This window comes from Acomys minous (assembly GCF_964271855.1).
Source record: "Acomys minous genome assembly, chromosome: 3".
Taxonomy (NCBI): domain Eukaryota; kingdom Metazoa; phylum Chordata; class Mammalia; order Rodentia; family Muridae; genus Acomys; species Acomys minous.
In genome coordinates this window covers 147546956-147567558 of record NC_140485.1, presented here as the reverse complement: position 1 = coordinate 147567558, position 20603 = coordinate 147546956, and the positions used below count along the sequence as shown (strand labels likewise).

Genomic DNA, 20603 nt, shown 5'->3' with positions numbered 1-20603 from the left:
AAGTAAGGGTTAAATCATACATATTGAATAAATACCTGTACACCTTGAGATCTGTGTGTCTTCCTACTCGGTTGCGTAGGAAGTGGACCTTCAGGGTTATTTTTTAAATTAAATTTATTACTTGTTTATCTTACATCTTGATCATCGTTTCCACTTGATCTTACCCTTCCACCCTCTTTCTCCTTTCTCTGTTTCCCTTCTCCTCAGAAAAAGGAAGCAGCACTCCTACTGTACAAACCCTCCCCTGTACATCAAGTTGCACCAGGATTATTTTTAATACTTCAAAAATTTTAGTTTTTAAATTTTACTTATTCACTTAATATCCCAGTTGTAGCCCCCTCCCTCCTCTTCATCCAGCCACACCATCTCTCCCTATTCTGCATCCCCCCTATTCCTCAGAAAAGGAAAGCCCCCTACAAACTCACTGTAGATAATCAAGTTGTATCATGACTGATGATGTCTTCTTTCCCTGTGGCCTGGAAAGGCAGTCCCACAATGGGGAAGTGATCAAAAATCAGGCAACAGAGTCCATGTCAGATACAGGCCCTGTTCCCATTACTAGAGAACACACATGAAGACTGACCTGATCATTGGCTACATCTGTGTAAAGGGCCTAGGCCCAATCCAAACATGGTCTTTGATAGGTGCTTCAGTCTCACAAGCCTTTCTGGGCCCTGGCTAGCTGGCTCTATTGGGCTTGTGGAGCTCCTCTCAGCTCTTTGTTCTCTTATCGTTCCCCCCACCTTCCCACAAGACTCCCTATGCTTCTCCCAATGTTTAGCTGTGTGTTTCAGCATCTTTTTTGAACAACTGCTGGGTGGATCCTTTCTGAGAAAAACTCTGCTAGACTCTTGTCTGAAAGCATAGCAGAATGGCATTAATAGTGTCAGGGGTTAGCTGTCTTCCAAGGGGTGAGTCTTGGGTTTGGCTAGGCATTGGCTGGCCATTCCCTCAATTTCTGCTCTATGTGCTGTTCTATCTTTATCCCTACACATCTTACAGGCAAGGTAAATTTTGGTTTGAAGTTTGTGTGGGTGGGTTGGTGTTGTCCTCCCTCCACTAGAAGTCTTGTCTGGTTAGAGGGTTTCCTTTTCAGTCTGCATGGCCCCTGTTACTAGTAGTCAAATAACCAGAATAACCCAAATAACTACACAGAGAGACCAAAAACTATTTAATTAGCGTATAGCACAACATTGTGCAATAGTCACTCCATCCTAAACCTCCATACTGATTTCCTCCCATTCCGATTTCCCACTTTATATTTGCCTTTAAATCATCTCCTAGGCCTGGTTCATTTCTCCTGATGTTTCCTGGTCTTCTCATTGCTCTACCCTCCACTTCTTCCTCTTTTATGCTCCCCAAACTGGAACAGCATGTCCCACCCTATTCTCTCTGATTGTTCAGCATTGACTAGTTGGTTTTTATTGGCAATACAGAGAACAAATGGTGGCATGTTTACACAAACTTCAGACAGGATATATTTAGAATAAATATTGCAATACAATGTCCAGATTGAAGCCAGATAGTGAGGTAGAGAAATCATCATGTGAATGAACAAAGTAAAACTGTACACAGTCCACAAGAACATTATGGCAACAGTGTTCCGTGCATCTTTATCATTTGGAAAATTTTTTACAATGCTAGTGATGAAGACACCTCTTTTTAACTTTCCAAAATCAAGAATAGAGTGTAGCACACACACACAAAAAACATAGTTTCTTCCCTCTTTGACTGCATCTCTGCAAGTCAATGTCATCATCATTTGCCTGGCAATTCAGAATATTGATATGTAGATATCTTAGTATCAAAAGAAAGCAGGGAAGTCTCTGAAGCTCCTGGTCTATAGCCATCCAGCTTGTAGCACAGAATCTCATCAAGGTTCACTGAGGGTGGGTTTTGTCAGATGATTCTTTCACCTTCAACTTCCTGGAGCTTGAAGATATGGCAACTTCTTACTCTGTACAAGGTGACAACATTTCTCCTACAGTAATAATCCATGGCATCAGAAGTGTAAGCCTGAGATGTTCTATATACTATGATTTTTTTTACTGAGATACAAGATTTCAGAAGTTAAAAATATTACCAAAACCAAACAAACAACAGCATTAACAACAAAACAAAGTAAGTAGCTGTGTATCATGCGATGCTCATTACACACAGCAGAATGAGTGTGTCCAATTCTTAGGTACTCATGATGAAGACAAGGATTGTTTTCCTTTAAAATGTTCTCTTATAAATTTGTTAAGATTTCTATTCTTTGTGTAAATGTACCACAGTTTCTTTACCCATTCTTCAGTTGAGGGACATCTAGGTTGTTTCCAGATTCTGGCTATTATGAATAAAGCTGCTATCAACATAGTTGAGCAAATGTCCCTCTTCTATGGTGGACTGGGTTTTGAGGTAGAGCTATTCCCAATTTTCTGAGAAGGTGCAAGATTAATTTTCAAAATGGTTGTACAAGTTTGCAACCCCACCAGCAATGGACAAGTGTTCCTCTTTCTCCATATCCTTGCCAGTATGTGTTGTGGCTTGAGTTTTTGAATTTTGCCATTCTACAGGTGTAATATAAAATCTAAGAGTTGTTTTGATTTGCATTTCCCTGATGAGTAATGACATTGAACATTTCTTTAAGTGTTTCTTGGCCTTTCAATATTCCTCTGTTGAGAATTCTTTGTTTAGCTTTGTACCTCGGTTTTTAATTGGATTATTTGGTTTGGTGGTATTTAATATCTCAAGTTATTTATATATTCTGGATATTAGTCCTTTCTTGCATGTAGCATTGTTGAAGATCTTTTCCTAGTCTGTAGGCTGTTGTTTTGTTCTTGAAGTTTGCAAGCAAATGGATGGAACTAGAAAAGATTATCTTGAATGAGGGAACCAGACCCGGAGAGACATGCATGGTATATTTTCACTTGTAAGCAGATATTAACCTCATATCATAGGATAAGCACAGTAAAATAGACACACATAAGGAAGCTAAATAACAAGGGTGACCCTAGGGAGGGTGGTTAGTTATCATTTAGAAGGGCAAATCGAAATGACACCAGAAGCGGTTAAAGAGAAGGAACAGGACAGGAACATACCATTGAGGTTCTCTGAAAGACTCCATCCAGTGAGGGATCAAAGCAGAGGCTAATATTCCTAGGCAAAATTTGAGGTGGAGCACAAGGAGTCTTAGGGACGTTGTGTGTTGGAAGATGATCTGATGTGTTTTTATTCTAATTAACAAAAATCCACCACACCTGGGCAGGGCAAATGGGATAGGTGTGGCTAAGGTTCCTGGGCTTGGAGAGACAGAGAGAATCTTGGGAAGAAAAAGAAAGACCAGAAGGAGAAAAGAAGAAGAAGAAGAAGAAGAAGAAGAAGAAGAAGAAGAAGAAGAAGAAGAAGAAAAAGAGGGCTGCCATGGGTTACATGGAAGAGAAGTACATGGCCGGTGTGGATGGAGGATTTGGCCCAGATGAAGAACATTAGCAAGTATTTGGGATTATAGATCGGAGGTATCTTGATAAAAATTATTAGAGGCAGATGGCATGGGATTGGGACAGGTGTGGGATACCATTATGGGAAGTAGTTTAGAGTATTAATTTCTGCCTTGCTGTAGGTTAACTAAGGTTATTTCTAGAGTATAACAGGTGTCTGTGTCTTGATTGATTGCTAGTGGGTTATATTGCAATAACAATAATTATAGGCCTGATAATAAACATTATTAAATCACACATTTAACAACAGTTGGGGGATAGAAGGACCTGCGATGGACAGGAGCTTCACAAGAAGACAATGAAGCCAACAAGTGTGTGGCAGTGGGGACGGGGTTGCTGCAGAGACTGATGCATCAACCAAGGCCCATGCAAGAAAACGACCTAGACTGCGCAGATGTAGTACATAAGCAGCACAGCCTCCTTGCGGGTCCCATAATATGGGGAGTAGGGGATATCTCTGCCATAGACTCTGGTGCCCACTCATTGATTCCTTTCCCCTGCCAGGGTGGCCTTGCCAGTCCACAGAGGAAGAGGATGCAGGCAGTCCAGATGAGGCTTGATAGGCTGGGGTCAGATGATAGGAGAGGGAGGCTCGCCCTTTCTGAAGACTGGGTAGGCAGGGAGGAGAGATGAGGGAGGGAAGGTGTGACTAGAGGAGGTATGGGAGGGTTAGAATAGGGATGTAAAGTAAATAAAATAATTTAAAAATATTTCTATTTTGTCATAGAACAGGCAAGTCAGATTGATGAAATTTGTGGTCAGATGAATAATCCCTAATATTTATAATTTTACTGAATGTTGGGTATTTGGCTCAGGAATTAAGAGCATGTAAATCTCTTGGAGAGAGCCTAAACTCCTTTTTCACCATCCATGCTGGATGGGTCTAACTGTAACTCCAACTTTCTTTTGACCTTTTGGAAATTTCATTCCCATAATACATCCTCATATGTACACACACACACACACACACACACACACACACACACACACACACACACACACACACACACAGAGCATCTACTGCTCTTAGAGATGGCCTGAGCTTTGTTCCCAGTATATATATATTTGTAGCCTGAGCCTGTCTTGTGCCTGGATATGCCAAAAGACTGGGCCAGATTGCCCCAAACCAAAGTTCCACAGCTTTATGAGCATCTATATGGGAACTGGGAACTGAATCCAGGTCCACTGAACAAACATCCAGTGTTGTTAACCACTGAACCATATCTCCAATCTCCTGCATGCCTTGCCTATATATCAGTGTGTATTTTGTGCTCCAGAACACTGAGATAATCAAGCCAAATTGTTTGAAGATATTTGGATGGCAGAGATAAGTTAGAACTACAAACAGGAGTTGATACAAAGGAAGAATCTGAGTCTTTTTTGTTTCTCCAAAGGAAACCACATGATTTGTGTTGTATGTTTTGACAAGTAACAAGGGAGTTATAGTGTAATAAAAACTACTGACTAAGGTGGATGATGCTAAAGTTAAGATTCTCTTGCTAAGATGCTTTGGTTAGGTATTGTGCATATTTGTGCAGAAAGTCTTAGGGTCGTCTTTTACAGCTTCTAGGTGACAAGGAGTTGAGAGTTTGGGTACTTAAGTGGTCATTTATTTTCCTATTTGAGGAGGCAAGTTAGATTTGCAAGAAAGAAAGCTACAGGTAGTTGTAATGTCAGTATGATGGAAAAAGACAAATTAAGAATCACAGCAATGGAAAAGTAGCAATTATCTAAAATCCAAATCAAGATTAAAAGTCATTTAGGGTAAAAAAGGATAGGGAATTACATTCTACAAATGAAATCATATGAAAAATGACTATGTTCAGCATAGCTCAAAGCTATGGACTTCATGTTTGGAAGCATTTAACAAGGTCTTTCTTGCAGTTTCCGAGGGTGAGTTCATGAATATCATAGCCAGTAGCATATTAGCAGGTAGGCAGGCATCGTACTGGAGGTGTATATGAGGACTCATATTTGATTGGCAAGTTGCAGGCAGAGAGAGAGAGAGATGGAGGTGGAAATGGATAGACAGATAAATGAGAGAGAGAGAGAGAGAGAGAGAGAGAGAGAGAGAGAGAGAGAGAGAGAGAGAACTAAAGATAGATGATAGAGACTGAAGTTGACACATTTATTTTGAAACCCCAAAGGCTATCCCTATTCCAACAAGGCTACATTTAATTCTTCTCAAATAGTGCCACTAACCAGAGACTAATCATTCAAACATATGATCCCATGCATTCATTTCCATTCAAACTATACCACCTTGTCAAATAGAAAGGGTTTTCAGAATATGAAATAGTGGGTTGAGCAACTGGGCATCCCATCCTCTGACTTCTTCTTCCCATGAAAGTTTTGGTATAACTTGTATCACTATGATTTGGGAAAACATTATGCTCTTGACACTAATATGTTTCAAAATGCTCAAGGTCAAGGCTCCTGATAAAGAGAGTTAAATCTCTCCTAGGTCCACTGCCACTGAAATTTGAGGGAACTCAGTTTCAAAATGCACTCATAGTAGATAAAAAGACACACAGATAATACAAAGTGCATCTGGCTATTTAACATGTCTTCAAGTTATGCAAGTTATGCATCCCTTCCTTGTAACACATCTGTGTGTTTAAAATCTGTGCTTCCGCTATTGATTAATTGTGAAAGGAAGAACCTTAGTACCCCCAGAATCATTCAAATAAGCTATTTGGAATAATATAAATGTGTATGTAAAAAACAAAAGAAATACATTAAGAAAAAAAGTTGCTTTGACTGGTATGTAAAGTAAGACAAGGATGCAAATAAAAGAAATTAAGTATATTTTCTTTTAGTGTCTCCTCCTCATGTTCTCCCTCCTCTTCCTACCCCTCTGACTCTCCACATTCATCACCTTGTTTCCTTCCTGAGATGCGTCATGACCCTGTGTAATGTATTTCACAAGGCAAAGTCATTATACACTGTAGCCTCCGGAAAAGTAAGAAGAATTGCATAATAACTCTATAGTGTCTAAAAAATAATTTTTCTGGGAGTCAATAGTTATTCATGGTAAATTGAAAGAGAACGCTTATGGACAATAATATCTTCTTGTGCTGTCTATAAAGCTTAGACATAATACCTAATGAGAAAATGTTGGACATTTTATGACTCAGTATAAAAAGACCAAAATATCTACTCTTTTAACTAGTATCCAAAACAATAACACAGATGGACCAAATGTTATAAGAAATTATCGATAAAAGGCATTAAATATAATGTTTGCTGATAACACTAGTATACAAATGCATAAAGAGTGGAATCTCAGCCTAAACATTTAGAAATAATTGCAATAAAATCTCTACATATAATGAGGACTACAGAATAGTCTTGGTACATTAATTGTAATACAAGTGAATAGTGAATGTATCTGTGCTATTATGTGAACCACTTTTTTGGCTTATTTTTTTGAGACAAAGTTGTATGTGTAACAAAGCTGTGGCTGTCCTGGAACTGGCTTCCTCGACCACGTTGGCCTTGAACATAAAGATCCACTTGAATCTTCATTTTTAGTAATGGAAATGAAGTTGTATGTGCCAACATGCCCAACATAAAACACTTTAAAAATATTTTTGTGTGTATGAATGTTTTTATTTCATGTTTGTAAGAACAATGTTTATGTGTCTATGTGTCTCAAAGTCCATAATATGGTGCTGGATGCTTTGGAACTGAAGTTAAAGATCCACTTTGAAAAAGGCAAGTGCTCTTGGCCACTGGTCATTCTTTCTTTCCAGTTCTATGAACCACATTTAAATGTATATCTTCTCAAATTTTCACATAAACCCATGTAATGCAACTGATATTCCTAAAAGAGTTTCTAAGGTTTATAAACTGAGTCTATAATTCATGTAAGAATTTTTACAAAGCATAAGTAATAAGATGTGATTCATAGGATAGTGCCATTGTATCCTCTGAGTTGATTTTTCTCTTTTGTATAAAATTATAATAAGTAATCATGAGTGTACTGTAGGTTTACAGATAGGTGGTTAAATGAATTGGACATGATAAAGTGATAAGAATTAGATAATATTTTTAAAACAATGAGTATAGGAGACCTGGTGGCACTCAGAGGAAGGACAGCAGGTTACCAAGAAGAGACTTGATACCCTATGAACATATACAGGGGAAGGTAATCCCCCTCAGGAACATTCATAGGGGAGGGGAATAAGGGGAAAATGGTAGGGAGGGAAGAATTGGAGGATACAAGGGATGGGATAACCATTGAGATGTAACAAGAATAAATTAATAAAGGAGAAAAAATACTAAAAAAACCCAATGAGTATAGATTACTATTGTTGTGCTGTGTTGGTGTTATATTTTGTTTCTATAACTATGCTCTGGGGTAACAATTCTTTATTAATACTACTTTTGGAAACATGTTTAAGACAACACATTATAATCTATGATTTCACAAATGTGTAAGTATTCATATAGGCACAGTGGAAGTACTCCACTTCACACAGTGGAATTCAAAGTCATATTATTGGTATTGGTCAAGATTATTTGATAAGCAGACCAATGAAAATAGGAAACAGAAAAAATCCTATGTGAAGAGCTGCAGACAGCTAAGATCAACCCCCTCTGCTGGAATTTTAAGACACAGCAGAGTAGATAGGGAGCCTTTTCTTTCTTTTACATATATGTTCTAGCTTTTGTAAGAAAACCAGGAATCCTTTCTATTATAAGCTTCTCTCAGTAGTATTTCTTGCTTTTAAAGACTGGATATTTTAAGTTAATTTTCTGTATTTAAACAGTATGTGATGGAATGTGCACTGTAACATCCGTACTTTGGTTTGATTCCCAGTAGGGATATAATACAGACTTCTCATGGGGAATGGCTGTGTCCTCTGTTAAGGCAGAAAAGATAGTGGTAATCTGATTTGCTGAAGAGGAAAAGAAAGAAGATAGTTACATGACAGAAAACTAGCTAGCCTCTTCTATAAAAACAAAGGCATCTCCACAAGCTTTGTTAAAAGTCCTGGTACATCCAAGAAGCAGCGTCAATGTATGACTAAAGAGGAAAAACATATGGGTTAGGCCAGCCTCTCACTTCTGCTTACCTGGAGGTTTATGTTATGACTTGTATCACTGTGAGAGGAAAGTTATTATGCTGTTGACAGTAATAGGTTGCAAAATCTTCAGGCTCCAGGTTGTTGATGGTGAGAGAAAAATCTGTCCCCGACCCACTGCCACTGAACCTCGATGGGACCCCATCTGCCAAGTTCTTTGCATAATAGATCAGGAGCTTAGGAGCTTTCCCTGCTTTCTGCTGATACCACGCTAAATAACTATTAATGTTCTGACTTGCCCGGCATTTCATGGTGACACTTTCTCCCAGAGATGCAGGCAGGTAGGATGGAGACTGGGTCATCTGGATGTCACATCTGGCACCTAGGAGTGGAGACATAATAAATACACGAATAAAATGAATAGAGAGAACTTTCCCTAAACTCCAGTCAGCACTAAGCATGATGTAACAGGCAAAATCCACATTTTAGTTCTTTTCTACCTGGAAGCCAGAGTAACAGGAGCCCAAAGAACTGAACAGGAGCCCTCATGTCTATGCTGAGTCCAGAATGTAATGACAACTGCACAGAGTGTGACTAGTATATTAATAAGTCCCCAAGGCTTTGAAGTGAGTGCATGCAAATCACTGGGAACCAGTAAGGTTAGGCACAGCTGCAAGGCTTGCTTATCTCAGCATAAAACACAAGGCCAGAGTACCCGGATGCTGGAGGTCAGACCATATGTATTTCTCCAGAGAATGTATTCCTTTTTAATGTTTTTAAATTATATATGATATTTCTTTTTTTTAAACATAAAAAATATTTATTTATTTATTTATTTATTTTGAAATAAAAGATACTTTATTATGAAGGCAAATATAAGAGACCATGGTTTAGAAGCATAAAACCAGGTTAAATACAATGTTTTCCTTTTTTTAAATTTTTTTCTCCTTTATTAATTTATTCTTGTTACATCTCAATGGTTATCCCATCCCTTGTATCCTCCCATTCTTCCCTTCCTCCCCTTTTCCCCTTATTCCCCTCCCCTATCACTGTTCCTGAGGGGGATTACCTCCCCCTGTATATGTTCATAGGGTATCAAGTCTCTTCTTGGTAACCTGCTATCCTTCCTCTCAGTGCCACCAGGTCTCCCCCTCCAGGGGACATGGTCAAAGGTGAGGCACCAGAGTATGTGAGAAAGTCAGATCCCACTCTCCACTATGTAAACTCTAGTTCAAATAGCATATATCAAAATATATTGAGAGTATAAACAAGATATCCACTGTGAAAGATTACACAACAAAAAAGGGATTATTAAATCTTTAATTCACTCAAATAATTTTTTCAAGCAAACAAAAAAATTTTTTTAAATTTATTCTTGTTACATCTCAATGGTTATCCCATCCCTTGTATCCTCCCATTCTTCCCTCCCTCCCATTCCCCTCCCCCATTCCCCTCCCCATAACTGTTCCTGAGGGGGATTACCTCCCCTTGTATATGCTCATAAGATATCAAGTCTCTTCTTGGTAACCTGCTGTCCTTCCTCTGAGTGCCACCAGGTCTCCCCATTCAGGGGACGTGGTCAAATATGAGGCACCAGAGTACATTGGAAAGTCTTTCTTACTGCTTTTTAAAGTGAACATTTGGAGAGTTTTACAATATCAATTAAACATTTATATTATTCCCTATTGTTTTTTGATGTGTGTGTGTCTCTGTGTGTGTATAACAATATAAGTAAATATGTAAAAAGAATTATTAAAAATAAAATAAGAGAGGAAGGATAGCAGACTACCAAGAAGAGACTTGATACCCTATGAGCATATACAGGGGAGGTAATCCCCCTCAGTCACAGTCATAAGGGAGGAGAGCAAGGGGAAAATGGGAGGGAGGGAAGAATGGGAGGATAGAAGGGATGGGGTAACCATTGAGATGCAACAAGAATAAATTAATAATTTAAAAAAGCCACAAAGACAAGAAAAAAATAAAATAAGAAGCCTTGCTCTGAGGCCCTGAACCAAACATAATTTCCTATATTTCAAGTTCCTAAGTAGGATGGATCAGTGATGATGTTCTGGAAAGGGAACCTGCCTTAGGCTGAGCCCTGAGCTCCTACCCAAAACACAGGTCTGGAGCTTGTAGATTTAAACACTCAGCAAGTGAGCATTCAAATAATTTTGATGAGTTAAAAAAATTATGTATCGGGGCTGGAGAGACAGCTCAGCAGTTAAGGGCAATGACTGCTCTTGCAGAGGTCCTCAATTCAGTTCCCAGCAACCATAAGGTGGCTCACAACCATCTATAGTGTGATCTGATGCCCTCTTGTGGTGTGCATGAAGTCAGAGCACTCATATGCATAAATGAATAAAGAAATATAAAAAGGTATGTATCATCCTTATGAATGGTTTGTGAGTTTGTAGTAGAAATTTCTTTAAATTAAAAGAATAATTTATCAGGACCACTTTCAAAAAGTAAAAGATAATATCTTACAGATTTAACCATACTTCCTATAGTTCCATAAGTGGAAACTAACAGCAGGTGAACATATAACACATTGACACCATGACCCTTTGTCACTTGGAGTTCCTCTTCCTTATGAAGAGAGAGGTATTTCATCCTCGCAGACTAAATGGATTATACCTTTTTATCAGCTTGAGGCCCTCCATATTTCATTCTTTTCTACCATTTCCTATTATTTTCCACAATTACTCAAGATAAATGTTTGACTAGTGATGATAGACTTGAATGTTATAACATAAACATTGCAATTGAATACATGGCTCTGTCTGTATTATAAATGATATTTCACAGTTAAATTTTAAGCAGTAACTAGAAACATTATTTTGATTTATGCTGCAAACTCTCCATCTCCATGTGTGCCATAGTGTCCAAATAAGACATGATGCATAAATATACGTTTGTGCATCTTTATAACACAAGATTTTGAATACTACAGATCACACATCTGTACCTTTAATTTGGCCATCCAGTCTTATTTATCATCAGAAAAAGTAGAATCTTTCCAGGCTTCAGCAACCTTCTCCTGTAGCCAGGGAACCCTTAGGTTCTTTTAGAAACACATCTGTGAATGGCAAGTGCTGCATCCTGAGACTGAACTTACTGATTTTGCAGGGGCCTGGATTCCACAGGTGAGTGTGAGCACCTAGTCAGAGAGCAGCTTCTTCAAGATAAACAACAACCAATGCCTTCCCCATCAGGAGTCACACACAGCAGTTTTTGACTACACAGGAATGCTGCTTTCTCTGTATCTTCACTTCATTCTATTTCTACTGATATTTACCAGCTGTTTCTATGGCTGTTTTTTCATTCATGCTTGGCAGACAGTTCTGTTTTATCATATGATAGCCCCAGGATCTGGTAGAAATTATATTCAGTACACTGTCAGTTAGTGATAGCTGGAAGATGACAGCACCTCTCAACCTAAAACAACAAACAAATCATTAGTTTTCAGACCATCTGGTATCTGAATTCTCACCACAGCTCCTTTAATGGTATGTGCAAATATGAAGGGAATTCCAAAAACATTCAACTTTCTTTTACTAATGGGCCTTAAATTGAAGTAAATAATAAATGATTTTTTTGGATTATACCTTCCTAAAAAGTGTGTATTGATTTTACAGTAGTGAGCACTGCTGCCTTCTAAAAATAACCACAACTTCTCATGAAGCTCAGGCTCAGACACATTATATAAATATCTTTATGTCATGAGATTTGGGTGTCTTTCTTTTCTCTTTCTTAACAAATAGGCCTTCATTATTTTCAGATTTTAAAAAGGTGAGATTTGAAAGAGACCTTAGTAGTTAATAGTTGAAGAATAATGGATCTCATGAACCTTTCCATAACTACTCAAATCTAGTCTCTAGAAGTAAGAAACAATTGAAGTTGACATATGAAATGGTCTTGTCCAATGTAGTTGAGTTGTGAGTTTGAAATGGTATGGACATCATGAAATATATGAATAATATGAATGTAATTGCAAGTACTTCTCATACAAACAGAGAGGGGAATGAGCTAAACAAAGTAGTGGTTATAATAGAAATCATAACAGAATTATGAAGGCGGTGCTCAGTTTTCAGAGAATATGGAAGTTTTTTGGAAGTATAAATGTTAGCTTTAGACTATGTTCTCAAGTGTCCTCAGGACACCCACTGCTCTTTTTCTCCTTGAGTTTAATTCAGGAGATTGTTGTTCTTCAGAACTGTAAGGAAAATAAATTCAGAATCAATTCCGAAGGAATGGGCATTTTTGCCACAGAAAACTAAGGAAAAATAGACTTTAACTTATCTGTGCAAAAAACTTTCATTAATACTTCAATATTTCTAGAGTTGTCATCATTTCTTGTCATTGTGACAAAAAAATAATGGCTTTACTTTAAGATGAAAGAGGTCCAGAATATTTCTTGGCTATGAAATCTTGTTTGACAGCTGTGAATAATTGTGGGAAAAATGAAAAATAAGTTTAAAGGAGGACATGTTACTGTTGTCTCACAGAATCTCAGAAAGCTACCTATCATGGCTCTAATGTATTTTTTTCTCAACCTGTGTTGAGGCAGAGCCTGGTGGTAGAGGGTACATGAAGCATTGATGTTTAGAGGAAAAGAGAACTAGAGTGACATTGAGAGATTTTATCCCAAGTGTTAGGGGCAAAACCAAAACAAAACAATTGTCAACAGAGGCACTTTGTACACCTAACTATATGCAATGTCTTAAGTTTCTTTCATTTTCTATTGGTAAAGTCTACTGAGGGCTCAGTTTTCAACACAGATACTTGGAAGAACACTGTATATTCATATTATAACATTCTTTCTCTGGCCCTCAAATCCTCATGCTTGTCTTAAAATGCAAACTACATTGAAACAATTTATGACACTATCAGTTCTTACAGCTCCTGTGTTTTGTAAAAGTGAAGTCAAACACGTATAAGATCAAAGGTTCAAAGGTTTGTAGGATCATATAAAATATGTAAAAAGAGAAGATGATTACTGTGTTAAATGTCTGTAATCATAGAATTTCTGACATGAATTGAAAAGGATATTCTATGTGAATCTAGACCATGCTACAAATAGAGATAATGTCTGGTAAAGGAAAGAAAGTAGAAAAGGCAGAAGACAAATGGCCTATACATTTCCACATACAATGGAAGAGAGTGAACATTCCTATTTCAAGAAAGTCAAGTGAATGAAAGAAAGACCATAACCAAACATTGTAAGCATAAGTCCTGTGGCACAGGGTCTACCATGCAGAGACACAGTGGTTGCCATTGACTCACACAAGCTTGAGCATCCATAAATCTATGGCTTTGTTCCCTTTAGCCAAGTGTTTTCCATCTTTGGTTGCTTCATATTTTGACCAATGTTTTCAATAAAGACATGACATGTTCTTGACATCTCTTTCTTGCTCAGGAATCCGTTATAATCTGTACTTCATAATTAGAAATCTATACATTACTTTAGAAACTAACTACAGGGATTGTTAAAGATGTCATATATATTCAGACCTTGAAGACATTGCTATAACACCTTTTCATGACCTCATAATTGTTGTATTCCCATTTCTGGAAAAAACAGCAACATGTGGCAGTGATTCTGCCCTTGTACAAAGCTCTGTGGGCAAAAGGTTTTTGTGTAACTCAAATGTTGATTTCTGAACCTTCATATCTGCTTGCAAACCTTGTTGTAAGAATCTCCTCTCTCAATTGTTTTAACACTGATCCTCAATTGTTCCCTGTTATGCCAGTAAAGCAGCTTAAAGTAATCACTGAGTAGGGTAGAAAATAGTGCTGGACTTCTTGAGAGCCAGGGAAGAAAGACTTAGAGCAGGAAGTAGGGCATTCAGCCATGAGAGAGGTTGAGGAGACATCAGAATGGAGAGAGCTGAAAAGGTAAAACTACAGAGGGCAACTATTGCTGAGATGTATGCGGTGAGGAAACAGGTTAGCTTAGAGGGTTAAAGATAGAGTAACAAGTTTTCTAGTGGTTGTGTTATGAAGGTTATTTTTGCACAAAAATAAACGCGTCAATTATTTGATGATATCTTGGTTAAGAGAGAAACAGAAACCATTTTATAAAAATAAAAGGCCCTATGACGGACAGGATGAAAGAGAGTAAGTGAACCAGAGAGTGGTGACAAAATAAGCCCTCAGGTCTATGTCCTCAGTGTCATGCATTTCAACTCAGTTATTGTTAGTCAGGTCCCTCAGATTCCAAAAGCAACATTACCTGAGGAAGAGGATCCTATCCATGAGTCTGGGATTCACTGCAGACCGGTATGCGCAATTTTCTTAACCAATATATTTTATTCACAACTTAGTGACCGAGCATATGTCACTTATAACCTGACTAACCAAAACAATAGGAAATGAGGATTCATGGACACAATAACAAAACCGCAAGGATATCAGTTCTGAGGAATGATTCTCCTGGCACAATCAGCAGGATTTCTTCTGCTGGAGTCTAGAGTAATCAGAACCCAGAACCTCAGCAGGAGCCGGATCCCTGAAGCCTTTCCTTTAGTGGTTCCCTCTAGGAGTGTCTTGAAGTGCAGCAATGAACAGCCAAAACTATCCCAAGTCTCCAAAAAGCCCCGCCTCCAGTTCTGGGCTGATTTATATATCTCCTCCCAGAGTCTGTTCATAGGATCTTTTCAGCTGGCTACAATCAAGCTACCGCATGAGGTGGTTGGTCTTCTAGTGGATTAACCTCACCTGTTCTCTCACAAGACCATTCCAATCCCGCACTTGGGATCCTAAAAAACAGGGCTATCTGTCCTTCACAGACTTGAATAGTAACTCTTAAATTAAATACATCAATTGCCTCTGTGCTTTCTAAGTAAGTGAGAAGCTAAATATCAATATTCTGGAGGAGACCAACGTTTTCTTTTTCTCTTTTTATTATTGATTCTTTGAGAATTTTGTCCACTGTCTTTTGATCACATTTATTCATGCAAGGGCAATTTCTCCTGAAAGCAAACCTTCTCTGTCTACCTTGTCCTTTGTTTCTTCCCTTATTTTTCCCCATTTAAGACATGTTTTCTTTATAGTATCTCTTGATATTTTGAATCAATGAATTTGACATTTAAAGGAAATAAAGCCTCCATACAAGGATTATATGAGCTGGGCCATGCTCCCTGTTCTGAATTGGCTTAATTTCCAGTTTGTAGAGAAGCAAAATATTCCTGTTTTGTAGACTGACCTATAGAGGGATTCAGCATATGGTACATGACAAGCAAAACAAAAAAATTTGCCTTTGGCTAAAACTGGCTTTGTCCTTTGTAGCATTTTTTAATGCTTGATTCTCATACTGGATGCATTCCTAAGGAAAAAACTATACAAAACAAAACATACATCAGTTCACATTCCATCTCTAGCACCTACTTACCATGTAACTTTTCTCATTATTTATTTACTTTACATCCAAATTGCATCCCCTCACTCCTCTCCTGAGAGTCCCTCCTCTCCCCTCCCCTATGCCATTCTCCTCCCTTTCTTTTCAGTGTAGGGGAGACATTTCATAAGTATCAACACCCCTGCCCGATCAAGTGCAGTGGAATGAGGTGCATCTTATTCTATTTACACTAGAGAAGACAGCCCAGGTAGGAGATAGAAATCCAAAGGCAGGCAACACAGTCAAGGGCAGCTGCTGTTCCTGCTGTTAAATGTCTCACATGAAAACCAAGCTGCACATCTGATATTTATATGTGAATAGCCTAGAAGTCCCATGAATGCTCTTTGGTTGGTGGTTCAGACTCTGTGAGCACCTATAGGCCCATATTTATTGATACTGTATGTTTACTTGCAGTGTCCTTGACCTCTCAGGATCCCGTTAGTCATTTCTCCCTCTCTTCCACAAGATTTCTCGAACTCTGCCTAATATTTGGCCATGTGTCTCTGCATCATTTTTCATCAGCTGTGTGGTGAAGCCTCTAAGACGACAGTCATACTAGGTACGGGTCTACAAGTATTGCCAAATATCATTAATAAAGTCATAAGTGTGCTTCCTCTTATATCATGCATCTGGGTCTGGGCCAGCAATTGGTTGAAAGTCCCTCAATTTCTACTCCATCTTTATCCCTGCATATCATGTAACCAGGACAATTGTGGGTGTAAAATTTTGTTGCTGAGATAGATTCACAGTGTTTCCATTAGAAGTCTGCTTTGGTTAGAGGAGATAGCCATTTAAGGTTCTGTATCCCCTATTGCGAGGAGATTTAGCTAGTGTCACTCTCATAGAGTGCTAGGAATTTTCACTTTCCTAGGTTTCTAGCTCATCCCAAAAAATGCCCCCTTTTCCAGTTGTCACTGGAAGTACTTTCTCTTTAAGTCCTCCCCCCACTTTATCCCTCTTATTCCCATGCATCATGCCTCCTATCACCCCAAGAGGTAATTTCATCCATCCACCCCTAATATCTAACTTACTTACTTTTCTCAGTTTGTTTCAAGACTCTCTTCTTGGGTCCTCCTTATTACTTAGCTACTTTAGGTCTGTGGGTTTCAGCATGGTTACCCTGTACTTTATCATTAATATCCACTTATAAGTGTGTCCTCACCATTAATTGGATTACCACACTCGGATGATATTATTTAGTTCCACCCATTTTTTTTGTGAATTTCATAATGTCTTTGTTTTTAAAGGTGAGCAATAATCTATTGTGTAAATATACTATATTTTCCTTATTCTTTGACCAAAGGACATCTGTGTTGTTTTCAGCTTCTCACTATGAAAAATAAAGCTGATATAAACATAGTTGAGCAAGTATTCTTGTGGTATGGGAGAGCATTGTCTGCATATATATCCCAAAGTGGTATAGCTCAGTCTTGAGGTAAACCTATTCTTAATTTTCTGAAAAACTTCCAAAATGATTTCCAAAGTGTAGGCATAATTTGTATGCCCATCAGCAATAGAGAAGGGTTTCCCTTGCTCCACATCCTCACCACATGTGCTGTTGCTTGAGTTTTTGATTTAAGACATTGTAGCAGGTGTAAGAGTTGTTTTGATTTATGTTTACCTGAAGACTATGGATGTTGAATATTTTTAATTGCTTCACAGATATTAGAGATTTCTCTGTTGAGAATTCACTGTTTGCCTCTAAACCACATCCTTTGGTTGGATTATTTTATTTGTGGATACCCAGATTTTAAAAATTAAATTAATTTACTCCGATTACATCTGTTAACCCCTCACTTGTATCCCCCCATTCCTCCATCCCTCCCTCTTTCACCCTACTCCCCTCCCCTAGGTACCCCATTCTGGTACCCTGTTTATCCTTTCTCTGAGTGCCACCAGGTCTCTCTACCAATGGGAAGTGGTCAAATATGGGGCACCAGTGTTCCTGTCAGAGTCAATCTCCTCCCTCCACATGACTGTGGAGAATATCCAATCCTTTGGCTATATCTGAGTAGGAGTTAAATGTTTACTGCATGTATTATCCTTGATTGGTGCGGTAGTTTGAGCAGACTGCCCTGGGTCCAGATCCACCCATCATGATGTTTTTCTTGTAGGTTTCTAGGACCCTCTGGATCCTTCCATTTTTTCATTCTCCCATACTTCTCTCGCCTAGAGTCCCAATAGGAGGTCCTCGCATCTATCCCAATCTCCTGGTAAGTGAAGACTTTCATGGGACATCCCTTTTGGGCTATAGTTCAATTATAAGTGAAAGACATGTGAGTCTTTTTGGATCTGGATTAACTCACTCAGTATGGTCATTTCTACTTCAATCCATTTGCCTGAAAATTTCAAGATTTCCTTTTTTTTAAATCTCTGAGTAGTATTCCAGAGTGTAAATGTACCACAGTTTTTTTTAAACCATTCTTTGATTGAGTAACATTTAGGTTGTTTCCAGGTTCTGGCTATTATGAATAAGGCTGCTATGAACATGGTGGAGCATATGTCCTTGTTGTGTGGCGGATCAACTTTTGGGTATATTCTAAGGAGTGGAATAGCTGGGTCTTGAGGTAGCCCTATTCCCTGTTGTCTGAGAAGGCACCAGATTGATTTTTCAAAATGGTTGTACAAGTTTTCACTCCCACCAGTAATGAAGGAGTGATGCCCTTTCTCTACATGCTCACCAGCATGTGCTGTCACTTAAGTAGTCATCAGAGAAATGCAAATAAAAATGACTCTGAGATTCCATCTTACACCCATCAGAATGGCTAAGATAAAAAACTCAAGTAATACCTAGATTTTTGAGTTCTTTATATATTTTGGATGTCAGGCTTCTGTCAGATGTGGAGTTGGTGAAAACCTTTTTTCATTGTATAGGCTGACATTTTGTCCTTTTGACATTGTCCTTTGCCTTACAGAAACTTTTATGTTCTGAGGTCCCATTTATTAACTCTGATATTACTGCCTGAACTGTTGTCATTCTGGTCAGGAAGTTCTCTCCTGTGTCAATGTGATCAAGGCTATTCCCCAATTTCTCTTCTATCAGATTTAGTGATTCCAGTTAATAGCTGTTGGGAAAGTCTGTGTTATTCTCTTCAGTCTTGTACCATTGACAAGCTATGTTCAGGTACATAAGCCACAACTCGTGCTCATGCAAGCAAAGAAAATTACTTCGATCTACCAAAAGAATTACATTTGGATGGGGTTGTTGAGAGTAAGAGGCACAATGTTAGAAGGAAGAGAAGAATTGGGAGTGTGAATAAAAATATTATATTATTTATGTTTTTACATTTCAAAAATATATCATAAAGAAAAATAAAGCAAATATAAACCAAATGAACAGCAAAGCAAGTATATGGGTGACAATGAATGATTAAAACCTTATAATATGCATTTTATAGTAAGAAGAGAAAAAGATAAGCGTACAGAAAACATAGCTAATAAAATACTATCTAAACATCCAGGTCCTGGAAGCTAAAAGAATTTCGATTCAATTCAATTCAAAAGACCAGTCCAAAAGTTCAACTTTCGGAAACAAAATAAAACAAAACAAAATTAAGACATGAAGAGAATGGGCAGGAACTAAGTTACATGAGACTGAATCCTATTAGACAGACACTGATTTAATAAGAATCTAACAGTGGGAAACAGTGGAGGGGGAGCCACGATGCTGGCACCAATCACACACTGTGACAGCAGGACAGCAGTGACTGCACAGACAGTGAAGGACCAAACTGAAAGCTCGAACACATCAGTGCTGGTGTTGGCCAGGTAAGAAAGGAACACAAGTTGTAGAACACAGGTGGGTCTGGCCTCCTTTCACACTGTTTATCCACAGAAAAGTCCTTGGATCCTTGCAGACATGTGAGCAGTTTCCAGTATCTAGCCACACACCAGGGTGCAGCACATAGTGCTCAGTGGTCCAGATTGATCTGTGGGCCACAAAACACAAGTGTCTGCACCTCCTAGCTGAAGGAAGACTTCATGGAGTTGTACACAAGTAAATCTGACCCAAGATCACCCAGCTAATACTTGGAAAAATTTCCATGTACCCGCAGGCTCTCCGGCTCCAGCATATAACCATAAGCAGGTATGTGTGCACTCAGTGTATTAGCTTGAACTGTCAACCACAAAACACCAGTGTCTGGGTCTTCTAGCCCACAGGAGACACCATGGTATGGAACACAAATGGATCTGACCTCAGGTCATCCAGCCAGTTCATGGAAAGTTCCTGAGTACGTTCAGCACATGCCCAGTCTCCAGCATCTACTCATATATCTGCCTACACACAGCACCTATGCTCTGTGTCTCCGAGTGCACTGTCAGTGACAAAAATCCAGTGTCTCGGGCTCCCACCCAGAGGAGACCTCACTGTGTGGGACCCAAGTGAATCTGATCACAGGTCACTCAGATAATCCGTGTAAAGTTTCTGGGTCCAAGCAGGCACTGTTGCCAGTCTGTTTACTGAATAATGTTGACTGACAAAGGCATACAAGGTCTCAGGATCAGAATAGGTTTTCACTTAGCTTTATACCCATCATTCCTGGTTGCTGAGAGGGCACCCATTTACCATTCTCCTGAGGCAAATATAATGTCAGTGTTATTGCAGCCAATGAAGCTAAAAAAATATGAGTGACCGATATGAGCGAGCTATTACCTGTAACCTTCAACTGTAACCCATAATCTGGAGTCCCTCAG

At 38.6% G+C, this 20603-nt stretch overlaps 1 gene segment (V, D, J or C); it reads right to left on the bottom strand.

Moving 5' to 3' along the window:
- LOC311594272 (immunoglobulin kappa variable 2-29-like) overlaps window positions 1-20603 on the bottom strand; it is a 225245-nt gene that overhangs the window by 92944 nt on the left and 111698 nt on the right.